The sequence below is a fragment of the Meles meles genome, chromosome 15 (assembly GCF_922984935.1).
Source record: "Meles meles chromosome 15, mMelMel3.1 paternal haplotype, whole genome shotgun sequence".
Taxonomy (NCBI): domain Eukaryota; kingdom Metazoa; phylum Chordata; class Mammalia; order Carnivora; family Mustelidae; genus Meles; species Meles meles.
Window position 1 is genome coordinate 946,246 of NC_060080.1, and position 14,265 is coordinate 960,510.

Sequence of the window (14,265 nt, forward strand, 5' to 3'; positions counted from 1 at the left end):
CACGTCAAATCCAGAAGCGATGTTTCTGGATCGCTCATGGGTTGGCTGTCTGCCAGACGCTCTCCCTTTCCCAAGAGCTTGTTCCCAGAGATCAGAAAGCCTGGACCCACCTCGACCCTTTACCCTTTCTAATGCTGACCCCCAGACCCCAGAGCCAGGAGATGCCCTCGGTGATGCCGTTCCTCAGGGAGTCTCAGTCTGAAAGGGAATCAGGGTACCTCTGTCTGCAATTTAAAGGCAACCCACTGTCCCTTTCAAAAACAGCACAGGCGCCTGACATACTAAAAATACCTTCTGTTTCAATGACTAAATTCAGTGCTTTGTAGACATCGCACATCAGTTACTCTTTGTAACGGTCCTATTAAGAAGAAACTCTGTATTATGACCATTTTACTTATGGGGAAACTGAGGCCCACATTCCAGGAGTTAAGCACCATTTCCAAAGTTACAGAGATAGTGCGGCAGAATTGGGATTTGATTCCTGGTCTGGTTGCTTCCAACTTTTTACCCAAATTTCTGCCCAACACTAACTACATGTGAAACTAACAGACCTTTCTTAACTACTGGGGGCAACTGACTGTCTGTGTCAGTGACTGGTATTTCTACCAATTTCTACTCTGTATTCTCTCCTGTTCTGATCTCTTCTGAAATAATTTATTAGTTGTCGTGCTGCTTTACCCATGCGTGCATTGTAGCAAATCGTTTCAGTGGAAAATATCAGTTAACGTTCTGCATTTTAACTCAATGATTTATACTACTAATTCACACCCAAACAAGATAAGTTGGAGACACACAGAAGATAGCCCTTTAAAAATAGTCTATGGCATCGTTAAAGTCTTCCTCAAGATTAATCCCTTTATGGGGCTTCTGACGTAAAATCTACTGCGATTTTAAAAAATCCTCTCTTGTGGTCAGCATTTCAGCTCCCGTGCTCTCTGTGATTCCTTCTGGAGTTACAGGGCATGTGGGAAGGCAGACCGAACAGCTCACGTGTTACCAGGTTGTGTGTGTTGCTCCGTCCTAAGCCCAGGACCTGCACGGAGGCGTATGTACCAGCACCTCTGAGCGCCCCGGGAGGTCACGCTCTTTCGGCATCAGGGTCTGACTCCTGACCCCCGGGTGTGCCCAGGTGGGCAGTACCTGTGTGTATTGGTTTCCATTAGATCTTATAATCCATACAGCTTTCGAGATAATTTAAAGATATTTTTTGGTGGGCAGACTGACGGAGGCCTGAAAATACTCGGAACTTTTTCTCCTCGTGCACTCTCGCAGCCTTCCCGTGCTCGGCCCCGACTTCTGCGGAGAGAGAACCTCGCAGCTTCTTCCAGCCCCGTCCTGACAACTCAGCTCTCACTCAGCAGCGCGTCTGTCTGTGGAGCAACGTGCCAGCAGACAATAATTTTAGACACTATTGTGTGAGTTCGCAAGTAATAAATTTTGAGAAGAGACTAAGAGTTATATTCTGTTTTCCCAAAATGACTGTGGTTATCAAGGACATCTTAATTTAGGTATTTACTATGGGTTGGGAAACTACCGTCTGAGGGCCAAGTCCACTCGCTGCTGACTTTGTAAATAAAGTTTTATTGGAACATGGCCAGGCCCGTTTGTTTCCGTATGGTCCGTGGCTGTTCTCCATCACGATGGCAGTGTTGTACTTGCTGCTGAGCCCACAAAGCCGACGGTACTTACCGCCTGGACCTTTACAGAAAGAGTCTGTGACCTCGATCAGTGCAAATGATGACTTACGGACTTGCATTTTCCGGGGGTCGTGTGTCGGTGCGGACTTCACTCGTGGACGCTGTTGTGCTCACACGCGAGTATTTCCACCCTGGACGGCTTCCCTGCTTGTCTCAACCCACCGCCTTATTTGTCACCCAGAGACCCGTGCTTGTGACACACACACAGTGAGGACGTGCCGATTATCCCCTCAGGACCAAACACGACTCTGTAAAGGACCAGAATGCGGAGAAGAACTCTCCGGAAATCGCAGAGGATACGCGCACGTGTTCCTTGGGCTTCGCAGAGCTTTCCCGCGCTGACGTCAGGCGTGGGCCCAGCAACGCTCTGCTGGGGAGAGACCACCCTCAGTCCCGCACGCGCCGGCTGCGGTCCTGCCGGCATCACTGCCCCTGGAGCCCCCGGGACGCTCAGGGGCCCGCCTCGCTTCCCTCCCACCCAGAGACCACGCACCTCCAGGGCCTGCTTGGTGATGGCGACAGACGCGAGAAGAGGACAGACAGGCTGGGGACCAAGACCTCAGACTCTCCTTACCTTCCCTGACTGAGTCCAGCCACCGGCCCGGTCACTGTCACTGCTCTCCCTCAACCGAGGAGCCTACTCAAGGCCCAGTCTGTTGGGTGTGGACGCGGATTTCTCCTGGAAAACTAGCTATTCCCTTCTCTTTCGTTTTGCTAATTCACGGCGAGATTTGCACTTGAATGCGTCATAGGGCCCTGCACGGCGACCATACTTCAATGTAGACATTTAACTCCAAGCCGGAAATGCCCATTTAATGAACCCACATGTGAAAATCAGACCCATGTGAAATATTCCACGAAACATTCTTTAACGTATGGCCAAAACGCGACGGGATTTGACAGAACACAGCCTGTGTCTGCCGGAAATGTAACCGACTTCAGAGTCAAGTAGGACTTTAACAAAGCTCAGCTGAATAGGTTTTTAAAACTCCAGGGAAATGGTCGTTAACCATAATGCCTTTCCAAAACCGGACCGATGGGTGTGATGGGCTCTTCAGGGAAAGGGAACGGGGTAGAGCCCAGAGAACAGTCAGAACGACGGTGACCTGCTACACTAGTTCATAGAACCCTTAGAGACCGCAGCACCCACAGGGCTGCGGCAGATGGAACGACGCCTGCCCTCGTTTCCGCGGAGCGGTAAGGAGTTCTGCCATCAGACAGGCCAACGGGGAGCCGGCAGACGGGTGAATTCCCATCGCACAGTGCACCTTGAAAGGCACGCCGGACGCCCCTCATAGAGCCTCCTAAGAAACGACCATCCCGCCAGAGCCTTCTTACTTTGAGAAGATGACACCAGAGCTTCAACATCCGTCCCGTGTGCGCATGCAGAAGCGGAGACTTCGCATGGGCCAGATTTTGCTCACATCGCAATCATGTCAACCTCCAGCTCATGAGAGTCTCTGAGAAAACACGTGCTGCCCAGGTGGTGATCAGCCGAAGCCCACCCCGACTCCCCAGACCACAACGGATGAACTCCACAAAGCCCTTCCTTCTGCAGCAAGTGTGGGCTTCTCAGCAATGATTCGAAATGAAGCCCTTCCATTTGAGGGTCCCAGCGGCACTGCGTCCCCGCTCGCAACCCCCAGGACGCCTCGCAGCGCCCAGAGGGACGCACAGCCCACCCCAGTGACACAGCGTCACTGGGAGAGTAACAAAGGCATCCTCTGATTTAACTGCCACGGCTCTGGCCATCACGAATCGTCTGGCGGGAGGTGGTGTGCGGCAGAACCTCTGACTGTGCCCCAGAAGCCAGGAAGCACCGGGGAGCTGGGCCGAGTGGCCATTTGGAGCAGCAAATGGGGAGGACCCAGGGGACAGGACGTCCCTCTATGCCCCAGAACAGACGCCAGTACCTGCACTCGGTCGCCCGGGTGCTCCTTGGATCCGATCCGCTTCCTCAGGAGGTCAGGGTTGGAGATGCCCCTCGACGTGACTTCACCAAGTCTCCCTTGGGTTCATTTTCTAGAAGACAAAACAACAGGCGCCTTCACTAACTGGAGGGGCAGGGCCGGCCCTACAGCAGGGAGCTCCAACGGCAGCGCGGAGCAGCTCACGAGGTCGCGTGCTCTCACACTCACGTGTCATCAGAGCCTCGACAGGACAGGCTGTGCGGACAAGTGGGAAACGCTTTTAAACATGTAGTTCAGTTACTTTGAAATCCACGATTTGTAACCGGTTTGGACGCATGCGTACGAGTGAAGGAAACTCAGTGCATGGAACGTTCGCACGGACCGATTAGAGCCGGTTGTGGATTTCTGCCTTTTTAACACTTGGATGCAATTAAGAAACAATTTAGTAAGTGAGAAATATTGGAGATGTGTAACTATTTCTTGGAAATAATGTGATTTCACTCATAACAAAACACAGTCTGTTGATGGCAAGGGTTTTTCTAGATGTCAACTCAATTTTATTTTAGGGGAAGAACAACAAAAGACATTATCTTCATTAATGCAAATTTGGAATTTATTAACTCTCTATCCGGGTTTTCTGCACGATTGTCTCTGGATTAGGAATTACTGACTATTCTAATTGGAAAAGAAAATACCCAGGTCATTTCAAACTCTACTGTCAAGGAGATAATTTATTTTGTTTACAAAAATAGATGGACAGAATATTGGAAAGTGGAGAGAGCTAGGTGTCTTGGAAAGCTATTGTTTCTGGTGCAAACCTCCAAATTCAGAGAAGCTCATTAAGTCGAGTCTGTGGCAATAACAGAGAAGTGTTAATGGGCAGCACTGAAGTGTGTCAGGCAAATGAAGAGAGCCCCAGGGCTCGGCGCTGCTCCCCACCAGCTACGTTCCGCAGCGTTACCATAAATCCTCTAAAAGATACTGTGCTTCCCCTCCTGCATGTTACTGCACAATGAAGGAGACACTCGGCGTGCTTGGCAAGTGGGATTTGAAATAAGATAGCACGCCATTTCCTAGGAAATTCACGGGCAGCCTGTAAAATGCAACCATAGCAAATGTTGTTATTTTCGCTAATAAGAATTTACCAAAACAAACACAGAAGGAACAGAATGATTTGGAAATATGCACAGGGAGCTAGAAAGGTTTTCAAGGTAACCTGAAAAATCAAGGTTGAAAAATAAAATGAGAGTGAGTGTGTTTTTCTGTGTATCAAAGTCAGGAATCATTAGTTTGGAATTCTCGTGTGATGTTTTTAGGTTCATTAACATTTTAATACAAATTATGACCCGTAGTTTCATATGCGGCAGCCCAGAGACGTGTATCCTGCAAAATCTTTGAGGAGAACAGTGTGTTTCCTCGTCTTCTCCTGACCGCCTGTACTCAGAACACACACAAATGGACACACACGCCCACGCGTGTGCACATGCACGCATACGCGTGTGCACATGCACGCATACACGTGCGCACGGTATAAATGCAGGAAAGTCTCTCAACACAAACTGTTCTTTCATGCGCGGTAGGGTCTGTGCACTCAACGACAGAAGCAGGAGCCCCCGAACTCCTCACATCAGACGCATCCCCCTTCGGGCCCCCTAGCTTTGTCGACGAGCGTCGTCTGGGGCGAACAGCAACGTCTCGTGCGTCCTCAGCCCTGCACCCTGGACACTTACGCTCAGCGTGCGGAGCCCTCACCCTTGCACGATGGAGCCGTGAGCACACGGGTGCTCAGCCGCTAGACACAGGGCTGAGGACCCACGTGTGCTTAGTGGGTCCTGCAGACCAGCCCCACGACCGCGATACCCCGAAACCCACGCCTGCTCTTTCCGCTGGATCCTCCTAAGGCGGGTACGTAGACGCTTGATGTTACGGTTTTGAAATGATAATACAATCGTTTACAAATATAGTAGTCATGTTCGTGCAGTATTTGTGAACCGGCAGACCGTCCGGCTTATACATGATTTCTGGATAAGCAGGAGCCATGCCAGCCAGGATGAGAATGAAAAGGATTTCCTTTAACTTCCCCAAACCAGAATACCGACGTCCCCTGCCTTGCTGTGTCACTGGACAGACACGCCCGGCCAGGGGACTGTTCGCAGGAGAAGTGCACATTCCTGTCTTGTGTGCGCTCTGTTCAGACAGTCACACGTCATCTCCACGTTCGCACGGCGGCTAAGTGGCAGCAGGAATCACCCGACAATGCCTTCCTGTTGCACGATGCCCCGGCCACAGGTGGGCGCTGACCTCTTGCCCAGGTGTGCCTGCCCTCCCACCGCGATGTCCCCAGCAGCCGCCAGCCCCTTGGGCTTGGGTGACCTGTCCCTGCGTCATCACTTTCCTGAGGTTCCTTAATGTCAGAGAGACCTTCTGCTTCACTCGGTCCTGTTTAAATGACACATACAGGTGTCTCTCTGGCCATCTGCGTCGACGTTACAGGATTCTGTATCAGAGGACGTGTCTCCTGCCTTTTCTTTCTCCTGAAAGTTCTGTGTGAGCTTGGTTAAAAAGTGAGGGACATGTTTTGACAGTGCTGCTCCTCAGACTTACAACATCGAACAGTAGGAACCAGACAGTCCCTCGTAAGGCAGGTGGGGTGAATCCTTCCCAGTGAGCAGACGCAGAGGATCAGGTGAGTCTCCGGGGAGGAATCCAAAGGCCCGTGACCTGGTTTTGTTTGCTCTCCGCGACCCAGGCTCAATGTGCTCCAAACAGGCAGAACCCTCCTTAGAAGGTCTTCTGTGCACTTGATGTGAGGAGACGAGTGTGTGAAGTGACGGCAGGCGGGCTCGGGCCTGGCCCCCGTGGGTGCTCCCCGCAGCTGCCCGCCTGCCGAGAATGAGATCCCACCGCCCAGGGACGGCGTTGAGGCGACTAAATTGCTTGTGCATGGTGGGCTCCCCGTCTGCCTTTCCTGCGCGCATAGAGGCGATGCTTCCCTCTGTACCAAATTCAAGATATTTTAATAAACCCGTGCCCTTGCTCGTGTTCTTTGCTTGAGAACATGCTCAGTGTCGAGCTGGTGATGAGATTTAGAACGGGTCCGTTTGAGGTTTTTCAGAGAAAAACAAGAGATGGTTGTCAGGAGACACAGATGACGAGGCAGGTGAGGTGGGGGCGCACGGCCACGTCAGTGAGCGGGTGAGGGTCCCTCCGGATGAGACCGCAGGCCGTCGGACACACGCGGGGTCTGAATCTTCCTTCCCTGCGTTTTTAAACACGGTGCACCACCTCATCACACATTGCTCATCTAAACCGTGGCACGTTTGCCCCAAACCTCGCCCCTCTGAGCGCTGCCATGTACGTCCGAGAACGAAGACGTTCCAACGCTACCCCGGGTGCAGCCTCCCGTGGGGGACCCCTGACTCCAGCACGTTAACAAGCATGGATTTCCCCAAACGCGGTGGGTAATGTGGAGCTTTCGTGGATGAAAACATCACACGTGGTCTGTCTCCGGCTGGGCTCTGGTTGCTGGCTCCTGACGCGCTTACTGCCATATCGGAAGCCACACCTCACCGACTCTCAAAACCAACACGGGAAACTCCTTTCCCACCGCGGGCGCTCAGCGAGAGCTAGCAGGACCCGGACCCCGAGGACACGCCGGTCCGCAGGAGTGCTGAGAGGCCAGGAGCAGGGCTCACAGGGGCTTGCACGGCAGTGGGGGGAACACCTCACCCTCCGGAACTGGGCACTGTGTGACAATCACGTCTGTACCGTCGCCTGACAACTACCGCTCCCAGCGCCACCAAACATGTTATAGTCACATCCTACACGGGCACAGGTGTGACCGCTCAGCGCAGTACTGCCTGCGACCAAAACGAACACTGTCCGTGGCGGGCCGGCTAGATCATGACGAGTAACGGTGTGGGACTGGCTCGTGTGGGGACGGGCCGGGTCGCCGTGCTGAAGCGCGAGTGTTGACAGTCCAGAGCGGCACAGACCGTGAGCCCCACTCGCGCACGCCTTTCCCGATCCGTGGCTGACACGCACACGCATGTTGGCGTGGAGAAGACCGTCCGGAGCGCTCGCCCACCCACGGCCAACAGGGATCATCTCGGAGAGAGAGGGGGATTCGGAGGACTAGGAAGATTTTCACTTCTCTTCCAATATGCTTCTAATCGTCTAACATCGCCAAAGCAAGCTCATGTAACACGTATGCAACCCAAAACACCCTTAAAAAACACGATGATTCCTAACATCTATTAGTATTTTCAAAAAGTTATGTATCAACTGCTGTAAAGAACGATTAATAAATTCAGTTAAAAAAACTACACTTCCAAGGTCACAGAGTAATTACGAGCAGCTTGAACTCGCCCACTGTATTTGGCTGGTTCTGGGATCTGCGGACTGCTTACACACCAATAAACAATGCTACAAGGAAATCACATTTAGGCTCAATTAGATGATTCAAGCTCATTAAAAAAATTCTTCCAAATTAAGCAAAATGATATAGAAAAGCAATTAAAGACGGAGGCAATTAAAACAAAGGCCAATCAGGGTTACAGCAGGGAGGAGAGGGTTGCTTCTGACACCAGCGGCCCCCAGCGGTCCCCCAGCGGCCATTGGCAGCGGCGCGCTCTACCTGGTCAGGTCCGCCGTGCCTGCGACCGCTGGTGAACACTGAGCCCCTGTCGCCGGACGCCCAGCCCAGCAACCAGTGCAGCAAGCCGGCGCAGCTTCTGGCGTCAGTCTACACTAGAACTGAAAGTAATTTCAGCAACTGTTCGGTTTAGGCAACCCCTCCGTTTTTAGACCTGGGCGCTGCCGTCTGAAGTCCCAGGTGGGCCGTTCCCAGCTCCTTCCCCAACCATAGGAGGGCTGTTCTAGAGAAATCGAAGACTTAATTTCGGTTCCTTTTCGTAACGATCCCACGCTCGAGGCGCCACAGCGCTGAAGTCACGAGTTTCGGTGCGGGGCAGGGGCGGAGATCAGCTCAGCCGCGGTGTGGGATCTGCGGCTCTGCTCGGGTTTGTGAATCTGGGATGTCGGCAGCCGTGGGACTTGGCCCCCGAGGGTGACCTCCAACCCCTGGGGCTTTCAGGTTTATTTCCTTGCCCATCAGTGAAACAAGTGATTCTTACTGAAATCAAAGCTTTCCAAGAGGAGATGCCCAAGTAAAGCCCAGAGGACGCAGACACCCCTGCTGCCCTTCCTTCCTGGGAACCCCGGCCCCCATGCTAATTCCCTCAGCTGAGTCCGCTTCCCCACCTGCCTCCCTAACTCCTACTCAGCCTGTCCAGCCCCCGTGGGCAGAATCTTCAAACTCTTGCTTCGATCATGCCGGCCTCTGCTCAATAATAAATCAGTTCAATGATAATAATAATAGTTATTACATCGCTACACCATGTACCACAATATAAAGCTAAAAGTGTTTCCCACACAAACTTGTAAATTGTGCCCATTACAGGTGAGGGAAATGATCAGAGGCGCTGGTCAGCTCATAAGAGGCGGAGCTGGAAATGCAAACCGTCCCTGTGGCCTGGCCTCAGTCCATCAGGCTGGTTACGGTTGTTCCTTGGGTCTTGACTCTCGCTACTGTCCCATGGGACCTCTCGTCTAGGACATCTTCTCAGTGTGGCTCTAATACAGAGGCCCCTGTCTCACTCGTGTTCAGCTGTCTTTTCCTCTATAATATCACAGATCTCCCAACCTTCTTCTGAAATCCCACCACGTAACTCTCCAGAGACTTCCCAGATCCCTCCTGTGCTCCATGCTTGGTGGGCCGCACCCTCGGAAGCAGGCTGGGCCACCCGCCGCCACCCACGGCTGGTCACCAGCTGGAGCGTCCGTGGTGCGCCTCCCACCTGACACGCCGGGCTCCCTCCCCCGCGTCGTGGCCGCCGCTGCCCGCCCCGCTGCAAACAGCACATGTGTTGAAGGCAGGGGTGGTCTGTTTGCCTTTGCATCAGCAGACGCCAAGAGAGAGCAAATGTCTTAAAGGAATGCACTTCAACACTTACTCAGGATGTTAATGGGAGACGTGCACTGTTCTGTGGGTCCCTCCTGCTGTCCAGCACGGCTCCCACATTATGGCCTCACGCGGGACTCCTAGACAGTTGCAGAGCGACTGGGAATATGCGAGCGATGTGCCCCAGTCTGTTGGGGCGACTGCGGTCAAATCCCACTGACCAGCGGCCTCAGAAGTGACAGGAATCCGCTGCTCCATTCTGGAGGCTGGCGGTCTGAGCTCAGGATGCCTGCAGCGGTGGGGGCGGGGCCTTGTCTGGGTCCCAGACCTCCTGCTGTGTCCGCACATGGGGGCAGGGCTGAGGCTCTCTGGGGCCTTCCACAAGGCACTGGTGCCACCCGTGGAGGCTCCGCCCCATGGCCTGATGGCCCCCAGAGGCCCGCCTCCAAACAGCGTCGCCTTCCGAATCCGGGCCCCACCCGTGAACTCTGGGGAGACACAGACACTCGGACCATAGCATCGCCCTTCGGAAGATGGACAGGCCGTCTGGAAAAGACAAGGCTCAAGGCCAGATCTGTTTGGAGCAGTCGTCTATCTCGGGAGTCCACGTGCCAAGGCGGCGACTGGGCGCCCACGTGTGTGCACACTCGGGAGACCACTTCTCACGCCTGTTGTCTCTGACACACAGCGTCCCCATACACTGAATCAGGCTCTTAATTGCTTGGTGAACTCCACAAAATTTGCAAGGGACCCTTGGGTAGAAAGTCAGAATTGCAGCAGCAACCCCCCCCCCTTAGATTATCTGTAATTACTGTCTGTCAAGGTCGTGATTGTAGATTGTGACTTAAATATGTTATTAATTCAACTTAACCAAGGCCTCACATTCCAACCAGAAAATTCTAACACTAAGGGGCGTGGGCAACATGTAGCAACCTTCACTTCTGACAGACTGCTGGGTGGAAATGCTTTGTCTTCTCAAGACAAAACGCCAAGGATGGCTCTGACGCGCAGCCGTCTCATCGGCAAGGAGCTCACAGGAAAACGAGCTGAGAAATGGGGTTGCTCTGTGTGAGGATACCCTCCAAGGGACTGCTTCCCAAGTGACGAAAAAGGCCTTTCCCAGAAGCAAACCAGTGGAACCACACCGAGAGAAAACGCTTCTGCACAACAAAGGAAACCAGCAACAAAACGGACCGCCTCCTGAACGGGGGAGGACACTTGCAAATGACATATCTGAGAAGGGGTTAAAATCCGAAATATATAAAGAACCGCTGCACCTCAACACCAAAAAATAAACAATTTAATGGAAAACCACAGAGGACCTGAGCACACGTGTTTTGGAAGACAAGACAAGACAGACACACGGCCAGCAGACAGATGAAAAGATGCTCCACATCACTCGTCATCAGGGAGATGCGAGTCAAACCACGGAGACCCCCTCCCACCCGTCAGAACAGCTAAAATCAACGACACCAGCAACAACAGGTGCTGGCGAGGATGCGGAGAAAGGGGAAGCTTCTTACACGGGCGGTGGGGATGCAAACATGTGCGGCCACTCTGGAAAACAGGACCGAGGAGCCTTAAAAAATTAAAAATAGAATTACCCCATGATCCAATAATTGCACGACTGGGTATTTACCCAAAGAAAATGAGACACTAATTTAAAAAGCCACGTATACCCCTATGCTTATTGTAGCATTATCTGCAATAGCCAAATTACGGGTACAGCCCCCCAACAGACGGACGGAAGAGGATGTGCAGACACAGTGGAATATCACTCAGCCACGAAAATGAGCGAGATCTTGCCATTTGCAACAACATGGATAGATGTGGAGGGTTTAAAGCTAAATGAGATAAGTCTGAGAGAGACAAATTCATGATTTCACTAAGATGTGGAATATAAGAAACAACACAAAGGGGAAAAGTGGCGGGCAAGGAAGGAAGATAAACTCGTGAGGACAGGGAATAAACGAGTGGCTCTAGAGGGAAAGCGGGCGGGGGTGGGTGAGACAGACGGAGGGAATTAGGTACAAACGTCCAGTTACAACGTAAATAAGTCACGGAGACGAAGAGTACAGCACACGGAGCAGTCGATAAGGTTGTAAGACTGTTTGGTGACAGATGGTGACCACAGCTACCATGATGAGCCCTGAGAAACGCACAGAAACGCAGAATCATTATATTGTGCACCTGAAACAATGAAACCGCGTGTTAATTATGCTTTGTTTAAAGATAAATAATAGAAATTTTTATTTTTTTATTTTTATTAAATTAAAAAATTATTTATTTGAGAGAGAGAGAGGGTAAACGGGAGTACACGAGAAGGGTAATGTCAGAGGGAGAAGCAGGCTCCCCACTGAGCAGGAGCCGGATGTGGGACTTGATCCTGGGATTCCAGGATCATGACCTGAGCCAAAGGCAGTCACTTAACCATCTGAGCCACCCAGGTGCCCAAATATAGAGATTTTTAAAAAGAAAAAGATATTTTTATGTGATAACATCTTCATGCTAATCATTTCTCTTTCTTTTTTAAGATTTTATTTATTTATTTGACAGAAAGAGAGAGCACAAGGAGGGGGAGAAGCAGAGGGAGAGGGAGAAGCCTGACTTGGGCTCGATCCCAGGACCTTGAGATCATGACCTGAGCTGAAGACAGACACTTAACGACTGAGCCTCCCAAGTGCCCCATGCTAATTATTTCATTTGGGCCTCAAAACAATCTTGAGAATAGGGCAAAGGAGATATTATTAGCTCTATTTTCAGAGAAACACTGATTTTCAGAACGATAACTTGCTCCAAATCATAGAGCTGGATTTGAACTCTGGGTTCCTGACTGGACATTACAGAATCCCACCCTTGCAGACGTCCCACACCGCGTGTGTCCCTCCCCTCCGATGGGGCTGGCCGCGTCCCCAGTCTGACCTGCTGTACCTTGGCGACTACATGACCGCGGAGCCTCGCTACACAAGGAAGACTTAGACACACCCGGGCATGCCTGCCTGTGGGAGGGGGTGAGTGTGGGAAGGACCTTAACTTCCCGTTGTCAAGCCAGGACCCACCCACAACAGCCCGGGCCCCTACGTTGGACATCAGTTCCTTGGAGCATTAATTTGTCTTTATTTTTAAGACTCCGTGTTTATAAAGTGCAAATGGTACCGAGATCGCTAACAGTTTGCCACTGTGTTTTCAAAAACTACTGACTTTTCATGCAGCAAGGGGGACGGCTGGGTTCCGCCGGCCGTCTGTCTTCTCTCTCCCTCTCCCTCTCGGTCACACACTCTCTCGCTCTGATTCAGCCACTCTGACCTGCAGAGGGGACTTCCAGGAGGCGGCGACTACAGGGACCTGCGTACAGGACTTAGGGAGCGTAGGAGATTCCGAAGCATCCCATTTCCTGGACTCATCACACGCAGCCGGTGCCGTCGTTGGCACCTAACCGCAGAGGCCTGCTCGCTCTCCCTTCCGCAAAGGGCTGGTGGAAACCTCCCTGGGATCACGCGGAAGGAGGAGGGCTGGGGAAGCCCCGGCCGCCCAGCGCACCCTCTTGGAAGAGCAGCGCAGAGCCGGCTCAGCCCCCAGCGGCAGGAAGGGAGACCGGACCAGAGAGGAAGCGGCCGGGAGCCAGCGCCATGCAGAGCTGGACTCTGTGGGCCTGCAGGAGCAGGGTTGGCGCCCCGGGCATCAGTCCCGTCGGAAGCGCCCGAGGGAGATGTGTGCAGCGTGCTCGGGGTCCCGAACAGGGGAGCCGGGTCTGCCATCGGAGCCATTGGAGCCGGAGGAGTTCTCGGGCTGGAAGGCGGAGGTGGGGGTGTGCAAGGCGGAGGTGGGGGTGTGCAAGGCACTCTGTGAGGCAGGGGGTGGGGCATGTTGCCTGGGAAGAACCAGGGCACACGGGAGGAGAATGCATGTTTGGACACTAGGTCCCCAGGGGTCCACTCTCTCCCTGGGACACAGGAAACCACCACAGACATCAAGCAGGGAATGACAGGTTGGGGAGAGTTGCCATGGGAACAGAGGGAGGCCCGTGTGGGATGCAGGGCCAGGCACGTGGATGGGGCCGCCCGCAGCCCTCGGAGCACCCACAGCCTCAGGGCACTGTGCACCTGCCTCACGCTTCCCGCTATGAGCTCCTAGCCACGCACACGAGACAGCCCTCTGTCCACAAAGCTGGAGAAGACTCACCCTCCCGACTTCTGAGACTCCGCCCACCGGATGACCTGCACGGCGATGACTCGGGCAGAGGGTTCTCCATGAGATGGGGTAAAGTTCAGTATTTCTGGGGAAAAGTTGTGTGGAAACACAGCTAACGTCTGTAGAAATAGGCAAAGGTAAAATTCCTTTTTCGTATAGTTTTAATTTAAAAATGTCTGTGGATCTTATATCTTCAGCTAATAACATCTTCTTGAGGCAGGAAGGAAGAAAAAAGAGGGGAATCCAGAAAAGGGAAGAAGGGAAGGGGGAGGGGGAGAGGAGAGGAAGTGATTCCAGCAACATGGACTGAGCCAAGGTGGCCGCATTTGAAAAAACAAGAAAGCATCTACCGGTGGGAGGCTCGCGAGTGAGTCAACGTGACTCGATCGTCTCCAACATGCAATGACCAGTAGCGACGCACGGGTGACAGACTCAGTGTTCACAGCCGTGGGGGGACTGCCCGCCGAGGGGGGAAGCCCCGGGCTGCCGGCGGCGGCGAGGGGCT

At 52.8% G+C, this 14,265-nt stretch overlaps 1 protein-coding gene across 12 annotated transcripts in view; it reads right to left on the reverse strand.

Moving 5' to 3' along the window:
* Window positions 1-14,265, reverse strand: part of MYT1L (myelin transcription factor 1 like) — a 394,040-nt gene that overhangs the window by 251,450 nt on the left and 128,325 nt on the right. For all 12 annotated transcript variants that reach the window (XM_045979466.1, XM_045979474.1, XM_045979472.1 and 9 more), the window contains exon 3: window positions 3,611-3,719. The gene's annotated coding sequence lies outside the window, so the exon portion shown is untranslated. The remainder of the gene's footprint in view (window positions 1-3,610; window positions 3,720-14,265) is intronic.